Source organism: Colossoma macropomum, unplaced genomic scaffold (assembly GCF_904425465.1).
Source record: "Colossoma macropomum unplaced genomic scaffold, Colossoma_macropomum, whole genome shotgun sequence".
Classification (NCBI taxonomy): Eukaryota; Metazoa; Chordata; class Actinopteri; order Characiformes; family Serrasalmidae; genus Colossoma; species Colossoma macropomum.
The window spans coordinates 17,921,108-17,939,433 of NW_023494796.1; the positions used below are offsets into that span (position 1 = coordinate 17,921,108).

The 18,326-nt window shown below is 38.5% G+C and overlaps 5 non-coding genes across 5 annotated transcripts; all 5 read left to right on the plus strand.

Annotated features, from left to right (window-relative positions):
• Window positions 1-5,888: 5,888 nt before the first annotated feature.
• trnaq-cug lies at window positions 5,889-5,960 on the plus strand. The gene has a single exon. It is a non-coding gene; the product is annotated as a tRNA-Gln (tRNA).
• Window positions 5,961-6,609: 649 nt separating this feature from the next.
• Window positions 6,610-6,682, plus strand: trnaf-gaa. The gene has a single exon. It is a non-coding gene; the product is annotated as a tRNA-Phe (tRNA).
• Window positions 6,683-7,265: 583 nt separating this feature from the next.
• On the plus strand, window positions 7,266-7,337 carry trnaq-cug. The gene has a single exon. It is a non-coding gene; the product is annotated as a tRNA-Gln (tRNA).
• A 2,727-nt stretch (window positions 7,338-10,064) lies between these two features.
• Window positions 10,065-10,136, plus strand: trnaq-cug. The gene has a single exon. It is a non-coding gene; the product is annotated as a tRNA-Gln (tRNA).
• A 2,836-nt stretch (window positions 10,137-12,972) lies between these two features.
• Window positions 12,973-13,044, plus strand: trnaq-cug. The gene has a single exon. It is a non-coding gene; the product is annotated as a tRNA-Gln (tRNA).
• The last annotated feature ends 5,282 nt before the right edge of the window (window positions 13,045-18,326 follow it).

Genomic DNA, 18,326 nt, shown 5'->3' on the forward strand with positions numbered 1-18,326 from the left:
TTTACATTACATCTTGATGGCACATGGGGAAAAAACCTTTTTTTTTTACTTTCATATTGTTCCTCACTGTTACTGATTGGCAGTTTTCTTCCGGTAGTGCTTCTGATAACATGTTTCATGAAAAAAATCCTTTGTCATTTAAGTGTTTTTATGTTCTGAAATTCTCAACATTTTTTTTTCTCTCTCACCACCTGCTTCAGTTCACTGCTGCTCTGACAATTACCTGAGCAGGAGTTTGATCATCCCTCAAAAGAGCTCAGTAACACTGAGATTAATAACTGATCATCACATTGATTTATCAGTCTACTCAGGCTTTAGCAGAGCTCAGTAACACAGAGATTAATACCAGGATCATCACATTGATTTATCAGTCTAAACAGGTTTTAGCAGGAACGTCAGTGTGTGTAAACAAGTTGTTAATTGAGATCCTCTTTAGAGTGGCTAACTGTAAAATAGGTAATAAACATGCATTGATGGTGTTTCCTTTTGCATTTTTTATTCAGTAGGTAAGTATTCTAAAAGTATTCTCTTAAATTGTAAAAAGTAACTGTATTCTGAATACTGTCTTTACAAAATGTCACTTGGACAATACCTAATTTTTGTGTTCTGAACACAATATCCCCAATACTATATTCTGTTACATCCCAACCCTGGGGCGTCACAATATCTACAACACAAATATAGCCATTTAATAAAACCACCAGTAAACCTACATGTGTCTTCTAAGTTTATATATGTAATGTTGAGAAGTGTGAAATAGTGTTTATTCTGAAAAAAAGTTTTGTTTGGGGACCCTGATGAAAGAAATCATAGAAACCATTAAAAGTGTCTTGGTTTCTGATAGTTAAACAGGTGTTCTGGGACTGATTCAGATGCATCTGATTTAAAAGTGTCCCCCAGGAAACTTGTGGTCTCTAATCATAAGCATTATGCCAAGTCCTTTTTCAAAGATCATCAGGTTTTAATCTTAATGTTTCTGGAAGTCTTTTTTCATCTGATAAATACATTTTACACACATTTCTTTTCTTTTTTGGATTACAATGCCCTTCATATAGCCCCCAGTCGGAATGGACTGGATTTTAATGGTGTTTTAGGCCAAAACTGTCTTAAAACAGTGTCTCTGGCATCAGGCAGCATGATCATAACCATTTCATGTGATAACTGTGTGTGCACGGGTTTTAGAGCGCTTAAACTCTTCTTATCATCACCACTGTGAACAATTCTGGCTCGGTGAGTTTGTTTAGAGCGGAGAATTTGGCATCAGACCATGATAGACGATAACAGAGGTGACATCCTGAACATTAAAATATGCAGAAAAAATAACACAAAAAACTATTTAAAGGCTAAAAAGTATCAGGTTAGAAAAAAAACACCAAAATCCCTACACCCTTAAAAAAGTTCTTGGTTCTTTGCATGGTTAAATTCTTGTTAGAAAATCTACCATTATTTGGTTCTTTAAAGAACATTAAAAATGTTCTTGATAGGACTTGCTCTAGTTCCTTCATCACATGCATATTGCTTTGATGTGCATATATATATATATATATATATATATATATATATATATGTGTGTGTGTGTGTGTGTGTGTGTGTATATACATATATATGATACCCATTCTTATGTGTTGTTTTGTTGTTCTGTCTAGTATTGTCCTGTGTGTTTATTGTTCTGTATATTTATTGTCTGGCTGTATTTACTGTATATTCTGTGCTGGTTTCACACTGTTGTGTTTTTGAATTCTCTGTATTTCTATGTAATGTGCTGCTGTCGTGTGTTGCACTGTTGCACACGCTTAGTAAACGGCGTTAAGTTAGCGGACAAGCTAAATGGTAAGTCAGTTAACCTTCAACACACGTTCTCTTCATATATTGACAGTTGGCTAGTTGTACTTCTTTTTGGTGACTTCCAAATGACGCATAACAGAATAACTCCAAAATATTAAAAGCAACCACTATTAGGTTACCTGTTACCATTTTACCGAGGCCTGCTAAGGTTAGCTAGAGCACCGCTGCTAAATCAGCTCGTTTGTTAAGTTAACTTAAATCTGAGTTTTTAAGTTAACTTAAATCTGAGTTTTTTTAAAACTCAATGTGCTGCTGTTGTGTGTTCCTCATCCTAACCATGGACTTCTTACCCTCCTCCAATCTGGCAGGTGTTACAGGAGCCTCTGCTCCCACACCAGCAGGCTCAGAAAGAGCTTCTTCCCTGTTGCTGTGACCCTGCTGAATTCCACACCATCACTTTAACTGCATCTTTGCACTCACTGCACTGTTACTGTCCTTTATGTCCTGTCTATTAATCTATCTGTCTATTACTGCACTATTCATATTTGCACAGACAGTGTACATGTTTTTATTCTGCATACTTATCATTTTACATATGCTGCTCTCACAGTCATTCCGCCCAACGATCGCTGGGATCGCCCAGAAGGATAAGCCGCTTAGAAAATGCGTGTGTGTGTGTGTGTGTATGTGTGCCCTCACAGTACATGCTACCTACATTTTCGTTCTCTCCACTCACTGTGTACATTATATTTATATTTGCACCACTTTTATATTTTTACCACTCTACCTTAATTGTACATATTATAACCACAGTATCGCCTACCACAGTTACACTGCACTTTATATGTAAATAATACTGTGTTTTGCACTTCTGGTTAGATGTTAACTCCATTTCATTGGTACCTGTACTCTGCACAATGGCAGTAAAGTTGAATCTAATCTAATCTCATTTATAAATGTATAGACTGTGGAGTGATGAACTTCAAATAAACTTAAATATGTAAATGTTTACAGTACTGTGAAATTCGTTTAGTTAATTTTCAGTCAAAATGGCCATTAAGTACATGTCATTCATTTTTAGAAGATATTCATGAGCCCTTTGGATTTAAAAAAGACATCAACATTATTTAGTGTGTTTGGGAATACTTTGATCATAAGAAACAAGAAATGCAAACAGCTTCTAAGACTGAACTTTGGAGGAGTGAAAAAATATCCCTGCAGATTTCTTTGACAAACTGAAAGTGAGTCTTCTGAGAAGAATGGGAGCTGTAATAGAGCCAGAGTGTGGACACAATAAATACTGAAAAAAAAAATATTATCTTTAGTTGTTGAGGCTTCTGTAATGTTTTCTTCTATTTTTCCTGACTCTGTAAAATGAATACCTTGAACCTAATATCTGGTTTGACTGCAAATTAAATGAAAGAAGGTGCACAGTATTGCCTATTTTAAATGTAAAAGCAAGACCATGAGCAAAGCATTCTCAACAGGGCCACGCTGCTCATATAAAGACGCAGACTGAGTTTCACATGAGGGCACTGTTGTCTCAGAACACTGTGTACTGTAACCATGTGTATCAACGTCTGAACTGTGACAGAGCTCTCTGGTGGGTCCCCAACTGGAAAGTCTGACTGTGAGGGAGGTGACCTATGTATTGATGAATACTGTTTTCACAAAATACAGTCATATGCAGACGTTTGGGCACTCCTGTTCTAATGGCATGTGTTGTTGACTTTCTAAGTGAAAATAAGTGAACACATCCTATACAGACTTCTACATGTTTTAATGCACAATTACTGTTTCTTTGCTGAATTTAACATACTAAAAAAAGAATAAAAGAGTCATTCTATGGAAACATCCATTTTTGTGTCCCTAGCGTTTACAGATATACACTTGAGAAATGTGTTAAGTCTACAATTTATTTATTTTTTAAAATAAAACAATAAGTTATTTTAACTGTTACACCTTCTTGAGCCATCAATTTAGCAATATTGGTTTTTACATCAATTATCTAGAATTCCAAGCACCACAGAAGTGCTCGACCTCACAGTCATGTGTAAAGGGTGAGTGCCACATTTTGAGGAAAAAAAAACATGTTTTTCTGCCATGTTAACTGCAATAATCTATACCTGACTATGAAATATATGATTTCAATGACATAAAGAAAACAAATGCCAAATAAATATTATAAAATATAAAATGAAAGTTGTTGCCCCCAGGAGTCGTGTCATTGATGATACTGTGTAACAATAAATTATTTTGAAAATAAAATAACACTGATGACTTTATTCTTAGATAATTGTGAAAAAATAGAATACAAATGGATTAAATTACACATTTTAGTGGATATTCCATGATTGACAACATGCGGTTTGATGTTCTGCAGCAGCCATTTTGTAAAATGCATTTTTCATTAGAAATGTCATTGGTGTTACTGTCTCTGGTGTTACCTTCCTTACGTGTAACACCAATGATGATCTGTAACACCAGTGACTCCTACGGATAGATAAAAAAGTGGATGTTTGTGTAGAATGACACAAAACATAAAATGTGGCCATGCAAAAGTTATGGCACATTTTATGTTTTATGTTTTCTTTTTCCCAATATATTACACTCAGCAAACAAATAGAAATTGTATACTAAAATCTGCAGAAAAATGCTGTGGTCTCTGTAGAGGACGTGCTAACTTATTTTCATAAATCAACAAAACGTAATTTGGCCTGGGATGTTTAAATTTTGGCATATAACTGTATCTTTGTGCGGTTTACCTCTGTAGTTTTTGCCAGGCAGGAATCTGACAAAGAAAAACAAGTTAGCCTGCCTTTTCTCTGTTAATCAGTTAAAATATATTATTTGAGTACAATCTCAGAAATAAAGGTACTAAACGGTCTCTGGGGCAGTACCCCGCTTGTCACGGGGGTGGTTCCTTCAAGGGTACATCTTAGTACCTTTGGTCAGGGAACATAATTTTACCATAATCCAGTTAAATGATATTATATATTGTATTTTCTAAGTTGTACTGACTCCACACCCCCCGTCTCAACGTATACAATTGGACCTTAAAACCGTTCACATTGTCTGCACTTTGATGAATGAAAATGTACCTGCATTGTACCCTTTTTTCTAACAGTGTAGTAGAAAACCTGATTTAGTTGTCAGCAGGCAGCTTTGGTGGGTCCCACAAGATGTAAAACCAAATTATGATTCAGTTTGCTAGACAAGTACATCAAATTCTGTCCATATGTTGGTTTTTGCACTAAAACACTTGTCCTCACATGATGCAACAGGCTGGTCTGAAAACATCACATGTTCTCAAACAGCAAACTAAAGTAAAAACTCCTCACTAACAAAGACATGTTAATTGGCTCATGCCTTAGCTATTAACATTTATTTTCTCTGTGTCTTCATGACTGCTTCTGACTCAAAGTCAAAAATATCTAAAGTGTCTCAGAGGTTAGAGAAGCACTTAAGCTTTAACCTTTTTCAGGTTTAAACCAGTAGCACTTCATCATATATTTACATTAGAAATCTGGCCTCTTTATTCAAAGGAGTCAAGAAGACTTGACTTGGGTGGGCTACGACCCTCTCAGCCCCACCTCCTCAATTCAAACCCTGATGTAAGTGTTTTGAAACGTCATGCATGGGTTTAAAATAGAAATGTACAGTTTTCTATCATCATCAAAGCAGTGGCAAGCAATTGTAAAGACGTGTTCTGGACCAGGATGGTCCCTTTCCTAATGTTTTAATGTGTTTAAAAAGACACTAAAGGAGAATTTCTTATAAATATTCTGAGATAAGACTTTGAGTGCATGCTTCTCTGTTCACTCACTGTGGTTAGTTTCCCCTGTTTGATTAATGTTAACATGGTATCCAGAATCATTTTGTTTGGGAACAGCAAATACAATTTGACCTGCAACTAATTCAGTGTGTCTTATTATATGTCGTTATTATAGCCTCCGTTCTATTCAGGAGACTTGCTTTCAGTTTTTTAAAGCCTGCAGGGATAGTTTTCCACACTTACAAAGCAAGAATGTACAGACCAAAACAGCCAGCCAATCGCTGCTGTCTATCTCGCCAGCGGATGGAGAAAAACGGCGGCTCCTAGTGGTTCCATGGTGTAATGGTTAGCACTCTGGACTCTGAATCCAGCGATCCGAGTTCAAATCTCGGTGGAACCTACTTCTTGTACGCTTCCGAGAGAGACATCTATTTATATATGTATACAGAAGACGAATTAAAGCACTGAAGGAACATAATAGGTGCAGATGCTTCCAGATGTGCACTGCTTGATACATGTGTAGTAGAATTTGTGTCTCAGCTTCACTGAAGCACAATCTCTTCCAAAACAGAAAAGCACTTTGACATTTACTTAAACATACTTTAAGGACGTATAATCTGTGCTTAGTTATTCCTAATAACATTGACATGCATATTACATAGATGAGTCAAGCTAAAAGTAAACTAAAAGCTCAAGTGACTATCTAGATGCCTTACTTCAGTTTAGCTTCTTTTCTCTGGCTCCCACCTCACAATAACCAGATTTTTCCAAGTGTACCTCAAGTACTGATAACCCAGATGATAAAGCAGCTGATTTATGAATATAAAAACAGTGGTAAAATTGAGTGTTAAATGGACAAATCACATGCCCTTCCTCACAGTGCTGGATCTTACAGTTTGAATGGTGTAACTAATGAATGTGTTTTTCAGCATTTGGATTGATGTCAAGCTTTCTTTCAGAGCCTATATTAAGCAACAAAAACAAGACGCAGATGAAGATGCAGTCATTCTGTCATAGTGTAATGACCACATATCGACCTCGCAAGTCATGCCGAAATAGCTCAGTTGGGAGAGCGTTAGACTGAAGATCTAAAGGTCCCTGGTTCGATCCCGGGTTTCGGCAAGGGGGTGGACGTTTTCATACCCTAAGGCGATCGGTTGTCAACACTTTCAGTCAGAGTTTCTTTCGGAAAAAGGCTCATATACACGCTGCTTTTTCTTATCTGACTGTTTGCAGTGAATTATGCATACTTTATAAATATGCTTCCATTGTATAATATTACATATGGAATACAACTTACACCAAGTAGACAACATTTTGACTTATGATTGGATGTTTGCCACGTCCCACTTTTTTCTTTAAATAATCATTTAATTTACTTTTTTATTTTACTTTTTAAAGTGAGCATGTTGAATTAACGACTTATTTTCTCAGATCAGCTTGCAAACAGTTATATTCTGTGTCTTGTATCTTCATATGTTTGAACCAATGATAAACAACTGATTCCACGCTGTAACGTTCGGCACTCTTTAAATACAGCTGGACTTTAAATCCAGAGGTCTGAACTCAGATTTCTGTGCGCCCTGCTGTTTGTATGCTTTCAAAAAAGACTATTCCAGCCGAGCGGGGGTCCCTACTTAGCCACTTCAGATCAGGAACAGTCCCCTGCTTTGCCTGGTGGGTGAGAAACAGCGCGGCTACGACTGGTTCCATGGTGTAATGGTTAGCACTCTGGACTCTGAATCCAGCGATCCGAGTTCAAATCTCGGTGGGACCTACTTTAGCTCACTAGTGTTTATCTATTTCTGTAAAAAATCTTCATGGAACTGGTGAAATACACCAAATAAGTATTTCGGTGATAATGTTAAGATGTAATCATATTAATACATAGTAACATCTATACAATGATTTAATAAATTATTTATTCTGGTTTCATGATTTAATGGTGGATTAATGGGGAAAATGATGGATTTACTGATTAGGATGAGAAAGAATACATTTACAGAGTGTAATATTTCTCTCTTTCTTTATATATGTATATAATGACGTATATAATGACATATATATATATATATATATATATATATATATATATATATATATATATATATATAATGATAATGCAAATGCAAAAATAACATACAAATTAACGTTCATGACCACAGTACTGACAATGCCACTAAGGGTTCTCTGTCTTCATGCCAAAATAAAGGCACCTAACTGCCACTAGTGTATATATGAACACACAATAAGATGAAAAATTCTATCTATCTTTCTTAAACAAATCACATACCTTGTTCTGTCTTTCCTGCTCCAATAACGCAGGAAGATTCCATCACCTAACGACCAGTTAAAAAGCAAGTTCTTTCTTTTTTAAACCAATTATATGACTTTTTCATCAACCTACCAAAGATCAGATTCAACCTTCACTCACCCCCACCCCATCTCTCACCTCATCCCCTCCAATCAAATCATCCTGAGGTGACTTCTGTCATACTCTGGTGTACAGAGCAAACTGTACAGCCACTAAGCCACTAAATTAGTTAAAAATGTAGGTAGGTCGACACTGTTATTGTTTAAGGCAAAATACCTTATAGTTGCAAGAGAGATTGACCTCTTAAAATCAAGTTTAAGATTTATGGAGTTATATTAGCTCAGTGTAACAGACAAGAAAGATGTTTGCTTGGTTGAGCATACAGACAAATCTGCATTAGTACATACAAAGAAGGAATTCTAAGGAAAAACACGTATGTCGTTTACATCAAAAAAATTGTAAATGGACCGCTGTTTTTTGTGTCTATATTTGAACTTATGATTATTTTTTTAAATAAAAAGCTATCATACCAAGCTTGACTGTGTGATCATCCTGGTTTGGGTAGCTGGCTAAGTTAATCTAGCTCGTGTTAGCATCGGCTGGCGAAAGAAAAAAGGGCAGCCAGCTTATGTTTTACACATATTTATAACATGAACATTAACCCATCTTAACTGCCGATCTATCTGTGGTAGTGGTTTGCGAGGCCCAGAAATAACTCAATGCACATATTAATACCCCAGCTATTAATACCCCAGCTGTCTTGAGGTAGCCTCGGTTGTCAGAGCTCAGGATTTGTGGAGATTTTGGCAGAAAAAAACAGGCAATGCACATATTTAAACCTGATATGTGGTAGACTTCACAAAGATACGTGAACAGAGATCTGGGAGGGAAAATGGTAACACCTATGTTAACACCCTGTATTAGAGGGCTATCCACCATGTGTTACTGTCTCAGTTTTCAGACTTTACAGGCGCAGGAGCAGGCTGGACCAGGGGTACAGGAGTAGGAGCTACAAAGCGGTTACTCATTAACAGAGATTTTAGAAGGAGAATACAAAAAATGCACATATATTCTACACATGGTATACAGCCTCGATTCTGACACTTCACAACTATCCAGTGAACAGAGATTTATGGAGGAAAAATTAGGTAATACACATTAATATTCTATATATGTTAGCTTTGGTTTTCTGACAAAAAGAATCAGTGAATATGTATCTGTGGAAAAAAGGTCACATATGTTTGAATATGACACTAATGATGGCAAACGTATCTGTACAAAAATATATTAGGAGTATACAGGAGTATTAGTGGTACACTAACACCCCATATTAGCTGGTTAACTTGAAAATGATACGAAAATGATAGACCAAACCGGAGCTTCTAGCAGATACCCTAAGGCCAGCCTTCTAAACCGTTGTGGAGAAAAAAAAGCAGCCTTTTGACTCGTTCTGCTTGAACGTGCGTGTCATGAACCTCACAGAGATGGTCTCGTTAAGGAATCACTCAAAGCAATGGTGATTATATTGACAAAGCAAAAGACAAGTTGAATAGCAAAGTGGTTTATGCAAACAGTCTAAATTGGAATTCAATTCATATAATCCTGACTTTGAAACCAAGAAAACTTAATCCAACCAGACACAGAAATGATGCAATAATAGCCACAGTCGCTGTCATGTGACTGAGAGTTCAATCACCTTATGACTCGTCGTAAGACGTCACAGAAGCTTGTGTTATGTTACGCAAGGGTTAGCACTCTAGATTCTGAATCCAGTGATCTGAGTTTGAATCTGCAGCTGAGCAGACAGCTTTTAAGCTAAATGGAAGAACATAAAAAGCTAAGAAAAATGAACTTTTGGGGTCAATGACTGAAGCCTTAATTCACTTCATATTTCTGACATTTGCAGTCATGCACGTGCATTTGACGTATTTATGGAGGGAGTAATGATGTCACAGTAGTGTGTGTACCTCATGTCAACATTGCTCAGCAGGGTCATCGTTGGACTGATGAAAAAAGCCTGCTTGTCGGTACACTGAACGCTATAGAACATTAACCTTTTTGTGTCGCAATGTTAACTAAAGTTCCTCACGACCCAAGACCTGTGTTTAATGGGTGAGACTTTGTAAAAAAGCAATTCTCCAAGTTTAGCATCACAGATTTGTATGTGGAGCCAGTTCTAAAAATCGATCAGGTTCCATGGTGTAATGGTCAGCACTCTGGACTCTGAATCCAGCGATCCGAGTTCAAATCTCGGTGGGACCTTGCTGTCTTTATTGGAGAGACGCAATCAAGTAGTCCTGAGAAACTGTTTGGCAGTTTCTGATTCACAAAAGGTCTGCGATGAATTCAAAAATGGACTTGCATTTGTCTCTAGATAAAGGCTGCAGAAATGCGCTTTGTAAACAAACGCTCTTTGAATATTCTTTGCAGTTAACAGTGTTGTCTGCTATAGTAGCTTACAGGGGTTGGTCACTGCAATGGAGTCAATAGTAACAGCGTAAACGTGGAGTTGAGCAGACAGCTATTAACCTAAATCCAAGAACATGATAAGCTAAGAAAAAAGACTTTTCGTGCCAATCACTAAAGGCTTAATTCTCCCTGATAGTTCTGACCTTTGCAGTCATGCACGTTCAACAACATGATGCAATGGAAGTCCCTGTCAATCATATGTGACTGATAATAGAATGTATTTATGCCTGGAAGACTGATGTCACAATAGTGTGTTTACCTCATGTCGACATTTCTCAGCAAGGTCATCGTTGGATTGATTTAAAAAAAAAGCCTGCTTATCAGTGTATTGAGTGCCATAACGCATTACTCGTTTGTGTTGCAAAGTTCAGGAAAGTTAAGAAACTTAAGAAAAAGCAACGCTTCAAACGGAGCATCACTTTTTTGTAGGTGGAGCTACTTCTTCAAATCGATGGAGAGAATTGAGACAGACAGAACTCACATTCTGACGACAATCAAGTGAAATCATGTTTCACAGTCTGGCACTGAAAAAACAATCCTGCTGTGGCCAAAAGAGCTAAAAGAGCGTTAGACTGAAGATCTAAAGGTCCCTTGTTTAATCACGGGTTTCGGCATATAGAGGGTCCTTTTCAGCCAATGACGCAAAAGAAGAATGAAAAAAGTGGAGCTGAGCAGCCTTTAACCCAAATCCAAGAAAATGAAAAGCTAAAAGATAATTACAATTTTGTGCAAATCATTGATGTCTTAATACACCCGCTAGTTCTGACATTTGCACTCACTGCATGTTCATCAAAATGATGCAGTGCTAGTGTAACCCGTGCCAGCTCTAGTATTAAACTAGGTGTCAGGGGTTTGGAATGGACCAGTGTAGGTTCGCTCAGGGAGCGGCACTTTACATAAAATATATAAAAAAAGGAACGAGACCATCCATCCATCATCTAAACCGCTTATCCTTCTGGGTCGCGAGGGGTGCTGGAGCCTATCCCAGCTGTCATTGGGCGGAAGGCAGGATACACCCTGGACAGGTCGCCAGTCCATCGCAGACCTTGAGCTAATCAATATAATATATTTAATTTTCATGAGGCAGTCCTTGGACAATCAGGAGTTTACCTATTTTTCAGTTTGTCAGTCTAATTGGGGCACTTTATTAAAGTTTCAGAAATTAATTGGCTTTTTATATCTGCACTTTCAATCAGGGTTTAGGATTTAAGCCGGCTAAGGTAAGTATTAATCTCTGTTTATGGTTTAGGTGGTAGTTTAGCTTTCAATTCTAGTTTATAAAGTGCTACTTTATGGTTTTAGTTCTGCTTATTTTGGTTCCCTCAGTGCTCAAACCGTAAATAATGAACCTTGTTCTTTTAAAATAAATCTATAAAAAAAATAATTAAACAACAAAACAAACAACTATCAATTAAATAGACCATAACCAAGCTACAAATTCAACTTTTTTTCAACCGTCCATAGAAATGTTAGAACTACAAGTGGTTCAAAAATGAACCCCTTTTGTTGTTTTTTATTTATTTATTTTTTTTTTTTGTGTGTGTGTGTGTGTGTATGTTTTTTTTAAGTTCAGTTCACTGGGGAAGGTGCAAGTTTCAGTCCTACCACACTGTTGAGTGTACTCACCAAAGAGAAAAGCCCGTCTATAGTGCTCGAACTCGAAAGTCTGGTGAGTTGTCCTCTAGACGTGGGCTTGGCTCGCCATCTAGTGTCCAAACGGGTGCGCACGCCACGTGCAGCCGAATGCAGAGTAGAGTTGAAACAAAACTGGCCAAATCAAATAGAAATCGTCGTTTTAGACGTATTTCATGTCAACGTTCACCCTAAGCAGTGATTTTAATGACAAAGAGTATTCCAGTCAACAGCTCAGAGTAAGTAGAGGCACCTCAATAGTTCTATTTAATTGACTTGCTTGTAGCTTCCAGTCTCAAATATCTAGTGGATCTAGGTATCAAAAATCCTTTAGAATACTTATTTGTCTAGTATATCTTCCAAGTTTTTCTTTGTTATTTTACTTCAACGCCCACTTAGCGCTGATTGGCCATCTCTCATTCAGACCATGACTTGTCAAAAAAGTATTGGCTGTTGATTAATGCTCAGTTTTTTTTTTCTTTGCTCATCTATTTTGACTTTTCTAAACTGTTATTTCTGTGTTATATTGTTTCTTAAATAAATCATTATTTTTATTATTATTCCACTGTGTGTCTGGATTTAAATATTTGGCCCTTTGAAACCTGGGTTACACCAGGCCCTGTCAATCATAAATGACTGATAATTTAATGTATTTATGGAGGAAGTAAAGATGTCACAAAAGTGTATTTAACTCATGTTGATATTTCTCAGCAGGGTCATCGTTGGACTGATCCCTTTCGTGTCGCAAAGTTCACTAAAATTCTTCACAACTTAAGACCTGTGTTTAATGGGGGATTGTAAAAAAAACAGTTCTCCAAGTTTAGCATCACAGATTTGTATGTGGAGCCAGTTCTAAAAATTGATCAAGACAATCGAGCGCAGGATGATGGGATAGAAGTGTTACAGAATAGCAAAACCTACATTCTGTCCAAAATGACGCGAAATCGCAGTTCATTGTATTGCATTGGAAGAGTGACCCCAGTGCCCCACCCACTGTGGTTCCATGGTGTAACGGTCAGCACTCTGGACTCTGAATCCCGCGATCCGAGTTCAAATCTCGGTGGGACCTTCTTGTCTTTCTTGGAGAGACGCAGTCAAGTAGTCCTTAAAAACTATCCGGCACTTTCTGATTCACAAATGTCCGCGATGGAGTCAAAAAACGGTCGGTCGGCCAACCTTGTGTGCTTGCATTCAATCCCGGGTTTCGGCATCGGTCAATGACGCGAAACAAGAACCCCATTATAGATGTCAAAAAGGTGAGTGCATGGTATTTTGGTACACACAACTCAAGGACTGTTTCTCAAACCTCCATAGAAGCCAGTCAGCTCTCTTGGAAAGGTACAAACAAGTATCTTTCGGATGCATTGTGCTATGGGAGACTATGTCTCTCGCTGATTGACCAAGCCAGAGCTTCTAGCGGTCATACTCTCAGTCATTGTGGAGCAAGAACCTCACAGAGATGGTCTCATTAAGGAATCAATCATAACAATGGTGACTATATTTACAAAGCAAAACTAAAGTTAAAATAGCAAAGTGGTTTACGCAAACAGTCTAAATTGGAGTAAAATCGAATAAACATGACTTTGAAACCAAGAAAAGTGAAACTGACCAGATATAGAAATGATGCCATGATAGCCACAGTCGCTGTCATGTGATTGGGAGTTCAATCAACTTATGAAACGTCAAATGACGTCACAGTCGCTTACGTTACGGTTAGCACTCTAGATTCTGAATCCAGTGACCCAAGTTTGAATCTGCAGCTGAGCAGACAGCTTTTAAGCCAAATCCAAGAAAAAGAAAAACTAAGGAAAAAAAAATCAACTTTTTGGGTCAACCACTGAAGCCTTAATTCAACTCATAGTTCTGACATTTGCAGTCATGCGGCATCAACAAAAGGCTGCAGTGGAAGCCTCTGTCAATCATAGGTGACTGACAATTCAACCGTTTTTTGTCTGGAAGAACGATGTCACAACAGTGTGTTTACATTTGTGTCAGCATTGCCGAGCAGGCTTACCCTTGGACTGATGAAAAAACTGACCCTGTTAGCTTGCATTTACTTCTAGGTAAATGCTGCAAAAAATGTATTTTATGTCTCAATGGCTAAACTTTTGAAAAATCTGTGGATTCCAACATACACTCCGTGGTGTCAGCTGCACATTTCAGATGTATGTTAATTGTAGCGGAAGGTACAGTGGTACCTTCCAGAGAGCAATGGGGGGCAGTTAACGACACAACATTCCAGGGACAGTATGAAAAGGCCACTAAAGACAAAAGTCAATTCAGGCAGGTTGTAGTGTACACAAGTTGCTCTATTTGTGACAGAGAGGGAGATCCTTTAAAGCTTCTTGATACCACTATGATTGCGCTCATTCCCTGTGGCGTCTGCTGTGTTTTTTTTAGATGTACATTTACTCACATGTACATTAGGACAGCTGGAAATGCTATACATGGTGTCTGTGTGGAACTGTGGGCTGCTACAATGAGGAGGGCGTTCTGAACAAGAAAGAACACACAGAAGGGCATCCACGCTCAGAAGGACAGGCTACAGAAGGGGCCAGTTGGAGCGCGACTGGCAATGGATGAGGCTAAGTTAGGGAGGAGACTGGTGTGTGTGTGGCAAGTATAATTTTTCTATTATCAGTTTAAAAGATAGCCTAAAGAGGATGATGATCAGCTCTCTTGTTTATGTCTCACAATGAAACACTACTCCACCGTCATAAACTCACATGGACGAGCTGTGAATAAAAAGACAAAGTCAAGAGAAAACAATACGGGCACAGAAGATGAGGGGAAAGTGCTTCCGGTGACGGATGCAGAAGGAGTTCCACCAGAGCCAGTTTATGAGGAGCCTGGCCACTTCCTATTCCCCCTGTTATATCAAAATCAGGACTGCTAATCAGCAGAGGGCGCCCACAAGTGAGTCTTCAATGAATGGGAGTAAATGGTGCTCAACGGCTAAAAACGAAAAGTTAAAGTAGTTTCTAATCACTTGCCCAGAACGTTTCTTTAATTTTAGAAAGTAGAAGGATGTATTTCACTAAAAAAATAAAGAAATCTCACCTGTATATTTCCTTTTTTACAGCAAATGGGTTTTGGGCAGCAAATGACGGGCATTAGTGCTAGAGCATGATGACTGATTGGCGAGCGGAGCAGCTCATTGGCTGTTCGCGCTCACTGACGTCATGGACATACATGAGGTGCCTTTTTAAACTCCTATAACTCGAGTTTAAAAGCTCTTAAAAATATAACAGCAGTGTTAAAATGTTTTATGGTATTCAGTGTTCAGGAAATGGTTGCATTCTTTTACATTAAAAATATTTAAGCATTTATAAACTATGATTTTGCTCAAATGCTCCATATCAACCCATTCATTTTCGACTCACTCGGGAGCGCCCTCTAGCGTTTGAGAAAACCGAAAGTCATGGCAGAGTGGTAATTCTCCTCTCTACAAGTTCTCTGGTTCCACTTTCACTTCTCAAGTGAACATTGACCGATAATCCATTATGTAAAAGGAGTTAAAGGGACTAAGCAGATTTTTGGAAAGAAACGTTACATTTAATCGCATTTATCATCAACACATTTCAGTGACTCATTAAGCTGATGGAGAGAAAGAATATAAAATATAATGAATAAACCACCCACTTCGGTATCACATTAGTACCAGCAAAAAACACTTCATATATTTTAAAGGCATACCTACCTGCTAAAGGTTCGCCGCTCGCCCACATTCAGAAGTCCCAAACTCAAAAGGATGGATGTTCATGACCTGCAGGATTTAACTCTAAGCATGTGAGTGCTCGGACCAGTCAGACGTGGACAGCTCGAGCCCCTGACCAGTCAGATAGGGAAGCAGTGAGTGCTTCCACATTTAAACGGATAATGCTTTATTGGTACATGACTGAGGTAGGTATGAAAAACCAATGAGAGCGAGATATTAAAACATCAGCAAGCTCCTTTCTGTCCCCGTGTCTCTCTGCCCCACGGTCTGTCGCGCAATGGGTCTAAAATGACTTTCTTTTTTAAAATAAAAAAACATGCACGTCATAAAGGGCACGTCCATCAAAAACAGTACTACATTACGTCAGATCGGAGGTGTGGAGAGATGCGCGGCAGGGATGTGTGGCAGAGATGTGCACCCAAAAATGATTGAGCTCAAACCTAACTCAGCATGAAAGCAACAAGTCAGTCAGAAACATAAGCGCCTCTACACACATGACCATACTAACACAGAGCTAGACGGCTATTTCCGTCTGTCAGAAAGGTCACGTTAACCTACCGCCGGCACAGATGATCTTTTCGGGGTTTGCCTGAAAAAACCTCCCTGGTTGTGCTTGCAAGCTTAGCTTCATGTAGAAACGACAGCCTTAAACGAAGCGCAGACCTGCTGTGCCCGCGTCCTTCTGTTTGTGCTCGCTGCTTAGCCTGTTTAAACGCTTCTAAACTGAGTGGAACGTCTCGCTTGAATTAAGTGAGCAATTAAGTAAAATATAATATATATATATATATATATATATATATATATATATATATATATATACACATATATATCTCAAGGAGATGTAGGAGAGGTTTTATTCAGTGCCTCAAGCTCTTGAACAGTAAGTGTTATTTGTGTCCCTAAGATATTACATTTGCACATGTGAATACACGTCCTGTACTGTGAAGGACAATCCGGTAGAGCACTCGTTTACAACAGCCTATGCTAATTTCAGAGATGTTAAATAAATGAAAAGAGCACACAGAAAACCGGATCTTTGTCAGTCTCAGCCTACTTTACCTTGAAACATAATTATTAATTTAAAAAAAAAAATTGCACAAAGAAATTTGTGAATCTCTTGAACGAGTCGTGCTAGACACAAGGCACCCCTTAGAGGTTATGAAATGCTTGCTTATTGTCACTACCTGATTTGCCTCGCGCATGCGGACCATGGTGACTCACGTGTATGCTGCATTACATTTTACGACGCTACCCGATCTGTACCCAACAGGCCTATCTTTTTACGACGTCGGATTAGCTTGGGGTGTTTAATACTGAAAGCAGTATTTAAGAAGTCTCGTTCTCCTTCCTAGTTTAATACTACTTAATCTGAGTTTCTTTCTACGGGTGAAAACAGGGAGGCGGAAGAGCTGCGGACAAAAACTGCTTAATGTTTTAGTTTAACATGAGAATGTGTGTGTGTGCCAAATCTCAAAGGTCTCCTTACTGCGTTTATAGTGCGCTGCGTAGGTCATGAAATCACAGTCTCACAGCAAGCATGGCCTGGGTTCGATTCCCGGCTGGGCAACCAGGGTCATTTCTGTGTGGAGTTTGCCTGTTCTCTGCGTGGGTTTCCTCCGGTTTCCTCCCACAGTCCAAAGACATGCAGTCAGGCCAATTGGACATGCTAAATTGCCCCTAGGTGTGAGTGAGTGTGTATGTCTGTCTGTCTGCCCTGCGATAGACTGGCGACCTGTCCAGGGTGTATCCTGCCTTCTGCCCAATGACAGCTGGGATAGGCTCCAGCACCCTACCGTGACCCAGAAGGATAAGCGGTTTAGATTATGTGTGTGTGTGTGTGTGTTTTCACTGATTAACATGAAGCTTACCAACCGAGCAGGGAAAAGTGCGAAATACACACATAATTACTACTGAAGAATATGGCTGTTTGTTACATTTTGTCCTGCCCATTGAGTGGTCCTACTGAGCATGTGCACATAATTACTATTGTGTGGAACTTACCAATAGATTTCAGTGATGGTATCATTGATAGGGTAATACAGGCCATCAAAATATCCTGCCTACAATTTTATGTAGAGCGAGCTCCACTTAAAAATATGTAGTACGGTAGAACATTTCCACAATGCGGCACAATTTGTCAGAACAACAGCTCAAATGCAGTTTCAAACTGCTGTAAAGTGCTTAGTTTTATTTATTTTATTTTTTTTTGCTTTGCTTTAACAGAGTCAACAAAAAGTATGCAGATAAAATAGAAAGGAAAAATGAGCAAGAGGGAAAAATGAAGCATAGCTTAGAAGGTATTTACATACATAGAAATGCTTACACGTATACGGTGCAGACAGAGAATGTTTAGAGAGGAGAACTGCCACTCAGAAATGTGTTTAACACTAGAGGGCACACCTGGGTGAGTCCACAATGAAAGAGGTTAATATGGAGCATTTGAGCAAAGTCAGTGTGTAAATGCTGAAACATTTCTTTATAGAAGAATGCATTCATTTCCAAAACAGCAGAGTTCTTCTGGTTGCCGTAGCGACCCTGCAGCTTAGAATCCCTACTGTTACCCGCAGTTTACCCACAGCAGCTGTTTTCAGACTGTTCTATGCAGTTTATACCGTGGCTTCTATGTGCTAGGA